Source organism: Schistocerca americana, chromosome 3 (genome assembly GCF_021461395.2).
Source record: "Schistocerca americana isolate TAMUIC-IGC-003095 chromosome 3, iqSchAmer2.1, whole genome shotgun sequence".
NCBI classification, from domain to species: Eukaryota; Metazoa; Arthropoda; class Insecta; order Orthoptera; family Acrididae; genus Schistocerca; species Schistocerca americana.
Window position 1 is genome coordinate 799,322,448 of NC_060121.1, and position 11,317 is coordinate 799,333,764.

An 11,317-nucleotide genomic window follows, 5' to 3' on the forward strand; every position below is an offset into this window, starting at 1 on the left:
TTCCCTATGCACAGTTACCAAATTACTACTTTGAACATTAGTTAATTCATTACACGGTGGCGCTAACACACTGCTTTCGTCTTCACTGTCATTTCTCAGTTTACTTTGGAGCCTAGTATTACGTTTTTCACACGCCATTATTGTCACAATATTTCACATGACAACACAAAAAAGCACAATTTAAAGAGCAAAATAAGAAAACACATTAAAATAACATTGAAAATAATATCTAGTTCATTGCAAGCGCAGCTGCGAAATACTTGGCGCAAATCTACATGCATGCCACAACTGTTTTACTGTACAACAATGAAAGACTGCAACTACAAAGGAGATTCGCTGTACAATTATGCACTAGCAATAAACAAAATGTACACTAATTACACAAACTACAAGAAAAAAGCAGAAGATTCCAGTGTGGTATCCTCGGCCAAGGGCCGACATATGAAACGTCCCCTTAGGAAAATTATACATGACTGCGTTTAAACTGACACACAATATTTTTAGCGCAACGCAATCTGACTTTCAATAATCCCCACAAAAGAATGGCCCTGTCAAACGTTAACCTATACCTTTCACAAATCACTTACCTCACAAAAATCTTCGTTACTCGAACTACTGCAGTACAGCGAGTGCCACTACTGCCAGCTAAATAAAAGATTCAAACTACGGAAGGGACTAACTACAGATAGGTATAGTTAGCAAATGGAAGATTTTAATAGAGAACAAACAATGTATTTACCTTAATAGTGTTGAAAAATCATAATATACATAGCAGTTCCTGACATCCAATCTTACAAATTTCAAAACTCCGCCATATCTCTCCCCACATCCACCACTGCTGGCGGCTCACCTCCAACTGCTCAACGCTACGCGCTGTTCACATCCATCCGCCCAACACTACAATGGCAGACAACAATGCAAACTAGCGACAGACTGCACACAGCACAGCCAGTGATTTTTCATACTAAGCGCTACGTGGCGTTACCAATAAGAAAACCTAAACAGCCTACTTACATACCACCTGAGCTACCCAAGCACGACTCACACCTCGTCGTCACAGCTTTACTTCTGCCAGTACCTCGTCTCCTACCTTCCAAACTTAACAGAAGCTCTCCTGCGAACCTTTCAGAACTAGGACTCCTGAAAGAAAGGATATAGCCACAGCCACAGTCTAGGGGATGTTTCCAGAATGAGATTTCCACTCTGCAGCGTAGTGTGCGCTGGTATGATACTTCGTGGCAGATTAAAACTGTGTGCCGGACCGAGACTCGAACTCGGGACCTTTGCCTTTCGCGGGCAAGTGGAAGGTAGGAGACTAGGTACTGGCAGAAGTACAGCTGTGAGGAGGGAGCGTGAGTCGTGCTTGGGTAGTTCAGTTGGTAGAGCACTTGCCCGCGAAAGGCAATGGTCCCGGATTCGAGTTTCGGTCTGGCACACAGTATTAATGTGCCAGGAAGTTTCATATCAGCGCACACTCCGCTGCAGAGTGGAAATCTCATTCTGACTCCCAAGATACTTACGTTTTGATTGGGCAATTCACGACGGCTTGAAGCATGTGGCCTCCGCCAGTAACCAGGAGTGTTGGCCTCGAATCGCCAGTCCCTGTTGCAAAGTCGCAACCTCCGCTTCTGGAAATTTCGAAGGCTGGTGGATGGATACCAAATTTGTCCTAAACAAAACATGTTACAGCAGTAGATACGCTTTGAAGCCGAATGGTTGTACGAGTCCAGAGTAGAATGAAAAGTCAGAGACCGTATAGGTCCTGATAACGTTACAGATTTTAAAAGTTAGGAGAGAGGTAACATTCTAGCAGTTATCAGTCTGCCAACATCTCCCACTTGGAGGTATCGTCGGAAGGTATTCTAATCTCAAAAACATTCACAATCAGTAATGATGGTAGCCTGGCGTCATTTTCGACAGAAAGACGCTCATATAAAAGTTTCCGGCCGAATAAAATTGTATGCCGGACCGAGACTCGAACGGGGGACCTTTGCCTTTCGTAGGCAACTGCTCTACTAACTGATCTATCGAGCTAACGAAAAAAACGCGCCACTGTTCAGGAAAATGCAGCTGGAGTCTGAAGCGAGCGGACGTATTTCGAGAAGGTCCTGCAGTTTCGGCAAAATAAGATTTTTATTTACTCGTATTACTTAAATAATCCTGATGAAAGTCAAGTCGCGTAGGAAGCGATTTTGTTTTGTGACTATAAGAGATTTTGCTTGGTGTCATACTCAGAGATTCAGACGATCCTAGAAAATTCACCAAGCTTTCGCCCGTCGCGACGCCATTGCTTCAAAGGAAGTAAGTAAGTAGGCCCTCTTTACTATTCCGCTGTGGGATGTCACATTGTTATGTAACTAGCGTGGCTGTTGACCATGTGGTTGCGACAGCAAAGGGTTATTAAGTTCATAATATTTTGCGTTCGTTGCGAAAGTGTCAGCATTTTCAGAAACTATCTTGGCAGCGTGCCTTATGAAGACCCACTTGGCAGTACAGTTTCAAATGGAGAATGATTGGGAGGTTATTATTATTATTGGGCTCTCTGGTGCATAGTGACTTGTATTGTGCATCGCCAGTTTCTGACCGAGAGGCGAACGCTACATTCGCGAGTGCACTGTGAATTCTGATCGAAGCAGGTGGTGCTTTATACCGGTGCCATATCGAACGCACACATATGGAACTGCAGGACACTGTCCCTCCACAGTACATCAAGATTTCGCCAGCTTTGTCTGTGCTTTATTTTCGATGGCAATCACTTCCCCAGAGTACTATCTTTGGAGTAATTTCGTCGATGGCAATCACTTCCCCAGAGTACTATCTTTGGAGTAATTTCGTACTCAGAATACGTAGGCTGGGGTGTAAAGTGCAGTTAGCTATCCTGTGGGTAAGTCGGGCAAGTCTGACAGGTGGCGATGGCGCGTTTGTGTTTCAAATTTTGTTGGAACACAAAGGCTGGTCAGTTAAGCACTTGATAAGGGCAGCCCTGTTACACCACAGCGTTCTGATACGGGCAGATGACGAGTCATACGTTGCACTTCAGAATTTGTAACATTGGTACGAGAGCTATTCGAAAAGCAAGGTTCGATCGTTTGCGAAATGGAAACCACAGTGGAGATGAAAAATGCTTTATTTGCAACAGTTTTTACACCTTCCAGCTACTTCTCCAAATAGTTGCCGCTCCGACTTACTCATTTGTCGTAGATTTGTGGAAACTTTGCAGCACCCTCGTCATAGAAGGTAGGCGTCTGTGTTTCCCGCCACTTCTCTATGCTGGTCTGCAGTTCTTTGTCTGTCCCAAATTGTTATCTCCACAGCCAGAGGTTCATTTGTGCAGAGGTGAAGATCAGAGTGGGCCACTTCTGAGATGTACGATGGGTGATCAAACTCTATCCATCGAAAACGCTGCAGGGTGTCCTTTTTGCCCCTGCAGTGTATGGCTGAGAATTCTCATGAAGAAGGAAATGTACTACAGGTAAGTTATGGGCGGTTGAATGAAATCAGCGGAGCCTTTCATGGGGGACCTACGCTTGGAGGGACACACCATTATTCTCGGCACATTTACACACTCACTGAAAAAAGAGTGATTTGACGTTATCATCAGTCATGTATGCATTAAACTGGGGATCTAGAGAGCGACAGAGAGGCTTCGTCCCACCAGAGCTCCCAGTGGTTCACAACCCCACAACAGGCCACAGCAATCCAACCAACCAACCCACCGCCACCCCACACCGAACCCAGAGTTATTGTGCGGTTCGGCCCGCAATTAACCCCCCGCCCCCCGTCCTCCGATAACGTCTCATACCAGATGAGTGTAGCCCCAATGTTTGCAAGTAGAGTAGTTATGGTGTACGCAATCAACAGACATACTAGAGACACAGACCACAAAATCTGTGCAATTATTCATCGAATTTTCACTGTGGTTTTAATTTAGTGACCGACCGCACCTTATTTTTCGAATATCTGCAGCATTTCCTCTCGTCGAAAACCGATGCATTTTTAATGGGTTTGAAACGAAAAAGGTAACAAGACAAATTCACTTAATATACTAGGGTGGAGGCCGAAAAGGTTACAACGTTCACGGCCTTTACATTTCATCAGGGTTTTAAGTGACCAGCAGGCCTAGCAAGCAGTTATGCGGATAATTACCGATCTTTGCTACGTTTGTTGTACTCAAGCGATGAATGTGGAACAACAGGCAGGGTGCTTCCATGCTGCTCTTGCAACTGTGGATGCAGATATTCAGCAAAGCGCTCAGAGAAGCATGAACAGCTAGGAGCTAAATGTTTGAGGGTGCACGAAGTTCGGTTTGGGCATTCGATCTACATTGAGTCAAAATACTTATCAGACATTTGACTACAGTGTTGCCAAACTGCTTTTCTTTGACGTCAGTTTCATTCGGTGGGATGTATTCGCGAGAAGTTGTCGTGGTGCGTGGCTTGCGGATATGTATTTAAAAATAGCATACGTTTTCAGTGTGAAAATATAGCTCTATAATGACTATTTATAGAAGTGGAATAATTAAAATGTTAAAATGTAATTAAACTTTGAAATTCTACACCAACCACATGTTATCTACTCAGAATTTCATTTTTGGAGAAGAAGTGGTGAAGTAGACATTATCTGAATTCTTTCTTCAAAACTTCCACTCTCTGACAGCATTACCAATCTTAAAGGAAGTGATAAACATTGTTGATACTCCAAACTACGCTTTTTCAGTTCAGTGGTTAAAGTGTTGTCTTAGGAGGCTACTTCTGTTCCTAGTTTTTTTTTTAAATTAATGAATGTGCTTATTATTTTAAACTTGTGTCCCTATTCTTCACAACAACCGTCAAAGAGGAAATGTCTTGCGAGTCTGTTGATAATGTGTCTAATTATTCAAACATCTGCCTACATATAATTCGAAGACAGGTACCAGAAGCTAACGTTACAGAACGTGTCTGCACGATGAGTAATGTGTCCCCAGAAAAGTTATACAGTGTGATATCAGTTGATGGAAATAATACTTTTTTTCTAGTGCTTTAATTGCCAAAATAAGCACGGACAAGGTGTCCAAATGAAACAGGTCTCAATTGGCTGAGAAGATGTATGATTCACAATTAATTTCAATTCTACACTCAGAAACTTTGAACAAACAGTTCCATATATTTCTTTTCCCACAGCTGTCTTATTATTAATGATAATATATCTTGCACTGAACATAAGTGAATGTATAAGTGAGGGACAATTATTCAGTAACCACTTAATAATACTTTTATTGCTGTTTCTGTTGCTGAATTTATCATGGGGTTGGTTATGTCACCTGTATCAACTAAGCGCACTATCTCTAGTTTATGAGTGTCTAGCTGGCAGTTCATTATAGATAAAAAATTCGAACGACTCCAGAACTGAACCACGCGGAATTCCAGTTGTATTAACTCCTAACGTAGAGGAAGATTAATCATGAGAGATCCATGTGCTGTCTTACCTGACCATTTGCTTCCTATCACTTGAATATAAAGTGAAGCATATACTTATCTTACCTCACATGCCATTACTTGAGTGTCACCTTACCTAACACACGTAGACCCGCTGTAATTCATTTCTGTTCTAAATGCTCCATCTATATCACATAGTTAGCTCGTTCAGTGCCAGAGCTCGCACAGAACGTGTAGCACTAATTTCTTTGGCTCCCCTCTTGCTATTCCGGGCGGAAGGCGGCGAACCCGTGTCTTTCTTTTCAGTGTGTGTCCTCTCAGAGCAATCGCTGCAGCGATATGGCGGTCACGCACGCACGGCAGGTCAAATAAATTGCGACACAAAGCCCGCCCCCAGGCAACGGCTCCCTCCACCCTCACCGAGTGGCGACCACCTCCACCTACACCTCGCCCTCGAACCTCTGCGAGCCGCGCCAAGCGCATTGGGAGGACTTCAATAAGGACGCCCGACCGTAGTGCTAGGCGGGGTTCGATAAAGACGTGACGGCGCTACGGTTTGTGTGTCCGCCCTCTGCTTGCCCTCAGCACGAAGGGAAATGGGCGGCCTCTGGGCAGAAGACGCTGGACTTTAGCCGCTATATATCTTCCACAACATGAGAAATATCTTTACTAAGTTTCATCCTAGCCCGTAAATCTCTCTCCGTCGTCCTCCACCTAAACATCCGAATTTATCTGGGTCGTCGTCTACAGAGTACGGAGAGATTTGCGAGATCAACAGCTTTCTGGTCACCTCACAGATCCATTCGAGAAACCTGCACAATTCTCTTTAACATTCAGATGCCAAACGATTGTGTTACACGGGGTGTGTGGGAAGTAACCCAACAATTGTTAAACCTCGGTCCTAATATGTGTAGAATAGTGTATTCTGGGTATTTCAGTGATCAACCAGGCAAAAAAATTTTTTCCAAGTCACTTTTATGAGATTTTTTTTAATGATTCTTAATAGCTTCGATATGCTGATGCCAATCTGTAACCGCTTTATCTCTATTCTGTTTTTCATACAATCATAATTTCTCCGTTCCAGCCATTTGCGGCGTGATTCATTACTGACGTGCTGTCTTTCAGATATACTATTTCATCATGGATACGAATGTAATAATCATCCAGACAGTTTCTTTTGCATCTGTGGATATTACATCTGCAGTCGTCAAAGACGGAATATTATATCATTTTTGAAGCAGGTTTATAAAGCACATTTTGTGCTTACTCTTTACGATCAAGACGAAGCGGGAGCGCCACATATTGTATGTCACAACTGTGAGGAAATGCTGTGTGACTGTACGGACAGGAAGAGTTACGGTTTACCTTTTTGTCCCGGCGAGAACATATACACACAAGCGACAACCGTTTTCTCATCGTCAAAAAAAAAAAAAAAAAAAAAAAAAAAGGGGGGGGGGGGGACTGGTACGGGCAACACATATTAAATATCATATCCTAATATCACTAAGTTATCACAAAGATGGTCATCAAAGAAATCGCTGCTTGTGAGTCATTCGTTGCGGTAACAAAGAACACACCTGGTAATAAGAAACCTGATAACAATGAAAATCACATAGACGGTATGTTGTCAGCATTTCATGTCCTTTGGTGTAGTGTGAGTGTCAAACTCCATTTGATATACAGCAATCTTGATAAATTCCCTGACAGCCTAGGAGACATCAATGACGAGCTAGGCTATGGAAGAGCGTTGTCAAGAAGATGGGACAAACATGTAATGGAGACTATTGCTGGCATATTAAACCAGATAACCCTCAAGATGAACAGAAAAAAAGTGCTTGAAACGAAAATTTCTGCCCGAATTCAAAAAGTTAGTAAGTTGCATGTGAGTTTTATCTAACTTTAGCCTTATCCAATATGGTGTATGGTGTATTTATCCTCCTACATTATGAGGTAATGATAAAAACATGAAACTGAAGATTGTAGAAAGAAAGCTGGCCACAGATTTGAAATCAGTACCTTTAACTTATGTAAGAACAGCTGATGATAGCAATCCAGTGAAAACGTTGTTCACCAGTGTTAAAGTAAAAACTTTAAGGGATGCTGATGAAATGAAAACATATCAAACTGAGACAGGAAATCCTTGTCGGGAAACGAGTACGCCCTGCAAGTATTAGATATATTTGATACTTTTAAATTTGAGTTTGGTTCACTATCGTTAATAAATACATAAGTAAAACAATTTCTGTAATGATCTGACTTGCCTGTACAGATTGTACAAGGTATTACGTTAACAAACAGTTGTTCAATATGGTGATCTGCACCTTTTATGCAGATACGACGTCGATACACAATATTAGGTCGTATATGTTCTGAAAACTCGAGAGTTGTAGGACAGTGTCACAGGCTTCGAGAAATCTCGCCAATAGATCTACATCTTGAGTGTCAATAGGTGTCTCTCGCATATGGCTATTCACGTAGTAGGGCGTGAATGCTGTACCTGGAAAATAGTGTGCCTAGGAACTTTTGATATTTACTGGTCAGTTTTTCAATCGACTGAATGGTTTTAGAATCACGTGGAGAAATGCGCAGTATAAACTACTGTGAGCACTTTCTCGCATTTTCTATGGTGTTTATTCTTGTGCAAATGAGGTTGCGTTATTAAATATTACGTTCTGTATGGTATATTAAAGCTGTTGGGAGCACACTGTTAATCATTCATTTACAGCGTTTTAAGTTGAGTAAATTTCTACATATTTTTAAAATTATTTAGATAACATATAGACGATTGAGCAATACTTCGTCTGTAGTGCATCACCTAGTACGTTAAAACAAAAGGTCTTCTACCATGGAACACGTGAAATTTGCAAATGAACTGATTCTATGTGACTTCTTAAATAATTTTCCTATCTTGAAGATGGAAATTCCTGTTGGTTGCCAACATCTTCTCTTTCAAGTCAAAAAAAGTGACGCACTACGGAGTGATCATACAAATAGGACGACACGCGGCAGATGTGATGTAGATGTACAGATAGACAAATGATTAAAATGTCAGAAAAATAGGTGATTCACTCGAGGGACGTAGCTTCAGTAATTTAGAAAGTCAGTAACGCGTTGATCCATCTCCGGCATTTATACAAGCAACTATTCGGCTTGGCACTGATAGAATTACGGGATGTTCTCATGAGTGATATCGCGCCATATTATATCTAAGTAGTGTGTTATATCCTCAATATCTCGTGCTGATTGGAGAACCATGACCATAATGCTCCCAGTAAGACAATCTTATTGGAATCAACAGCAGTCCTTCAGTGACATAAGGTGCCAACCGCACAAGCTACTTTGTTGAACTCACGCATACAAGCAGCTTCTCTTTCTCTCTCCCTCTCTCAACCACGGAGCGATCCGATTCCCTTCTTCTGGTCAAGTTGTGCCACAAACGTCTCTTCTCCCCAATCCTATTCAATACTTCCTCATTAGTTATGTGATCTACCCGTCTAATCTTCAGCATTCTTCTGTAGCACCACATTTCGAAAACTTCTATTCTCTTCTTGTGCAAACTATTTATCGTCGATGTTTCACTTCCATACATGGCTACACTCCATACAAATACTTTCAGAAATGACTTCCTGACACTTAAATCTATACTCGATGTTAACAAACTTCTCTTCTTCAGAAACGCTTTCCTTGCCATTGCCAGTCTACATTTCATATCCTCTCTACTTCGACCATCATCAGTTATTTTGCTCCTCAAATAGCAAAACTCCTTTACTACTTTAAGTGTCTCATTTCCTAATCTAATTCCCTCAGCATTACCCGACTTAATTCGACTACATTCCACTATCCTCGTTTTGCTTTTGTTGATGTTCATCTTATATCCTCCTTTCAAGACGCTATCCATTCCGTTCAACTGCTCTTCCTAGTCCTTTGCTGTCTCTGACAGAATTACAATGTCGTCGGCGAACCTCAAAGTCTTTATTTCTTCTCGATGGATTTTAATACCTACTCCGAATTTTTCTTTTGTTTCCTTTACTGCTTGCTCAATATACAGATTGAATAACATCGGGGAGAGGCTACAACCCCGCCTCACTCCCTTCCCAACCACTGCTTCCCTTTCATGCCCCTCGACTCTTATAACTGCCATCTGGTTTCTGTACAAATTGTAAATAGCCTTTCGCTCCCTGTATTTTGCCTCTGCCACCTTCAGAATTTGAAAGAGAGTATTCCAGTCAACATTGTCAAAAGCTTTCTCTAAGTCTACAAATGCTAGAAACGTAGGTTTGCCTTTCCTTAATCTTTCTTCTAAGATATGTCGTAAGGTCAGTATTGCCTCACGTGTTCCAGTATTTCTACGGAATCCTAACTGATCTTTCCCGAGGTCGGCTTCTACTTGTTTTTCCATTCGTCTGTAAAGAATTCGTGTTAGTATTTTGCAGCTGTGGCTTATTAAACTGACTGTACGGTAATTTTCACATCTGTCAACACCTGCTTTCTTTGGGACTGGAAATATTATATTCTTCTTGAAGCCTGAGGCTATTTCGTCTGTTTCATACATCTTGCTCAACAGATGGTAGAGTTTTGTCAGGACTGGCTCTCCTAAGGCCGTCAGTAGTTCCAATGGAAGATATACAGGCCAAGAAAAAAGTTGTTTGAACCTAGGGCATAAGTTAACGGTAGGAATTCTATATGTACTAAGTAATTAGGAGCTGGAGGAAACGTGAATTGTTTTAGCAGATGATAAGTTTTTCAAACAGGGAATGTAGATAAGCTTCAGAAATAATTACTTGTACTAAACGTCACTGGTAAAAGTTGTTATATGCAGTTATCTAGAAAAAAAAGCAAAAGTTACCATATAACTAGGAAAAAACCTAATTAAAGCGAAGATAGTAAATGTCATTCAACCAACAGAACAAGTTTAAAGTTTTACTTACCTTGGTTGTCATTTATCTTTTAATGATGATGCCGAAGGGAAGAAACAGCTTCATAGATTTGGATAAGTATGTGGAACAATTTGAAAACCATTAACGTGTGATGTGAAAGAAGAGACTCAAATTATATAAAACTATTACTTTGGCAAAATTGAGCTAAGGAACATTGGCAACATTGGACCCAAATTATCGGAACAAAATAGCATTATTCGAAATGTAGTTCCTGAGATCAGTGAGTGGATACTCCGTTAAAAAGAAACATAGAAGTCTGGGACTTGCTCTTAGATACTGACTAACTGGAAGAAAAGCTGACGGTCGACCGGTGAGGAGATAACTGGTAAAGTGAGATGGGAACCAGCAAATAGTCTAAGCCAGTTAACGGAAGTACCTAAGTAAATATGAATTAGAATTGATGACAGAAATTAATAATACGCGTGACTTACCATGAAATATCCACGAACGCCAGGTATCCACGAACATGATTTCAACCTATTTTCAAAGAAGGCACAGGTTGGTTGATATTATTGTCTTCTAACAAGTGAATTACCTTCAGATTTCTACAAAAAGGCTATCGCCATATTACGAATGCCTTTGGCCGATGAGTCTACATGTCCAGACATATATATACATATATACAGAAGAATAGAAAAGGGGAGGACAGAAGACTTACTGGACGAAGATTCGTTTGGTTTCAAAAAAAGCAAATGTACCGGAGACCTCGGACATAGTAATATTAGTAAGACTGACAGACATTTATATACCTTTCTAGCGGTTCAGGGACTAGAGAATACCTTAGTCAGTCTAATACAGAATCAGGTTTCTGCGGTTCTGAAACTTTTCAAACTGAAGTACAGAGACGAAAGAATATTCTGCAACGCAAGTAGCAATAATAACATGAAAATAGACGATAGTTTAATTATGTTATGAAGGATATATGACAGGGTGTTGTCCAGCTTGTATGTTGCACAAAAGTAGGAA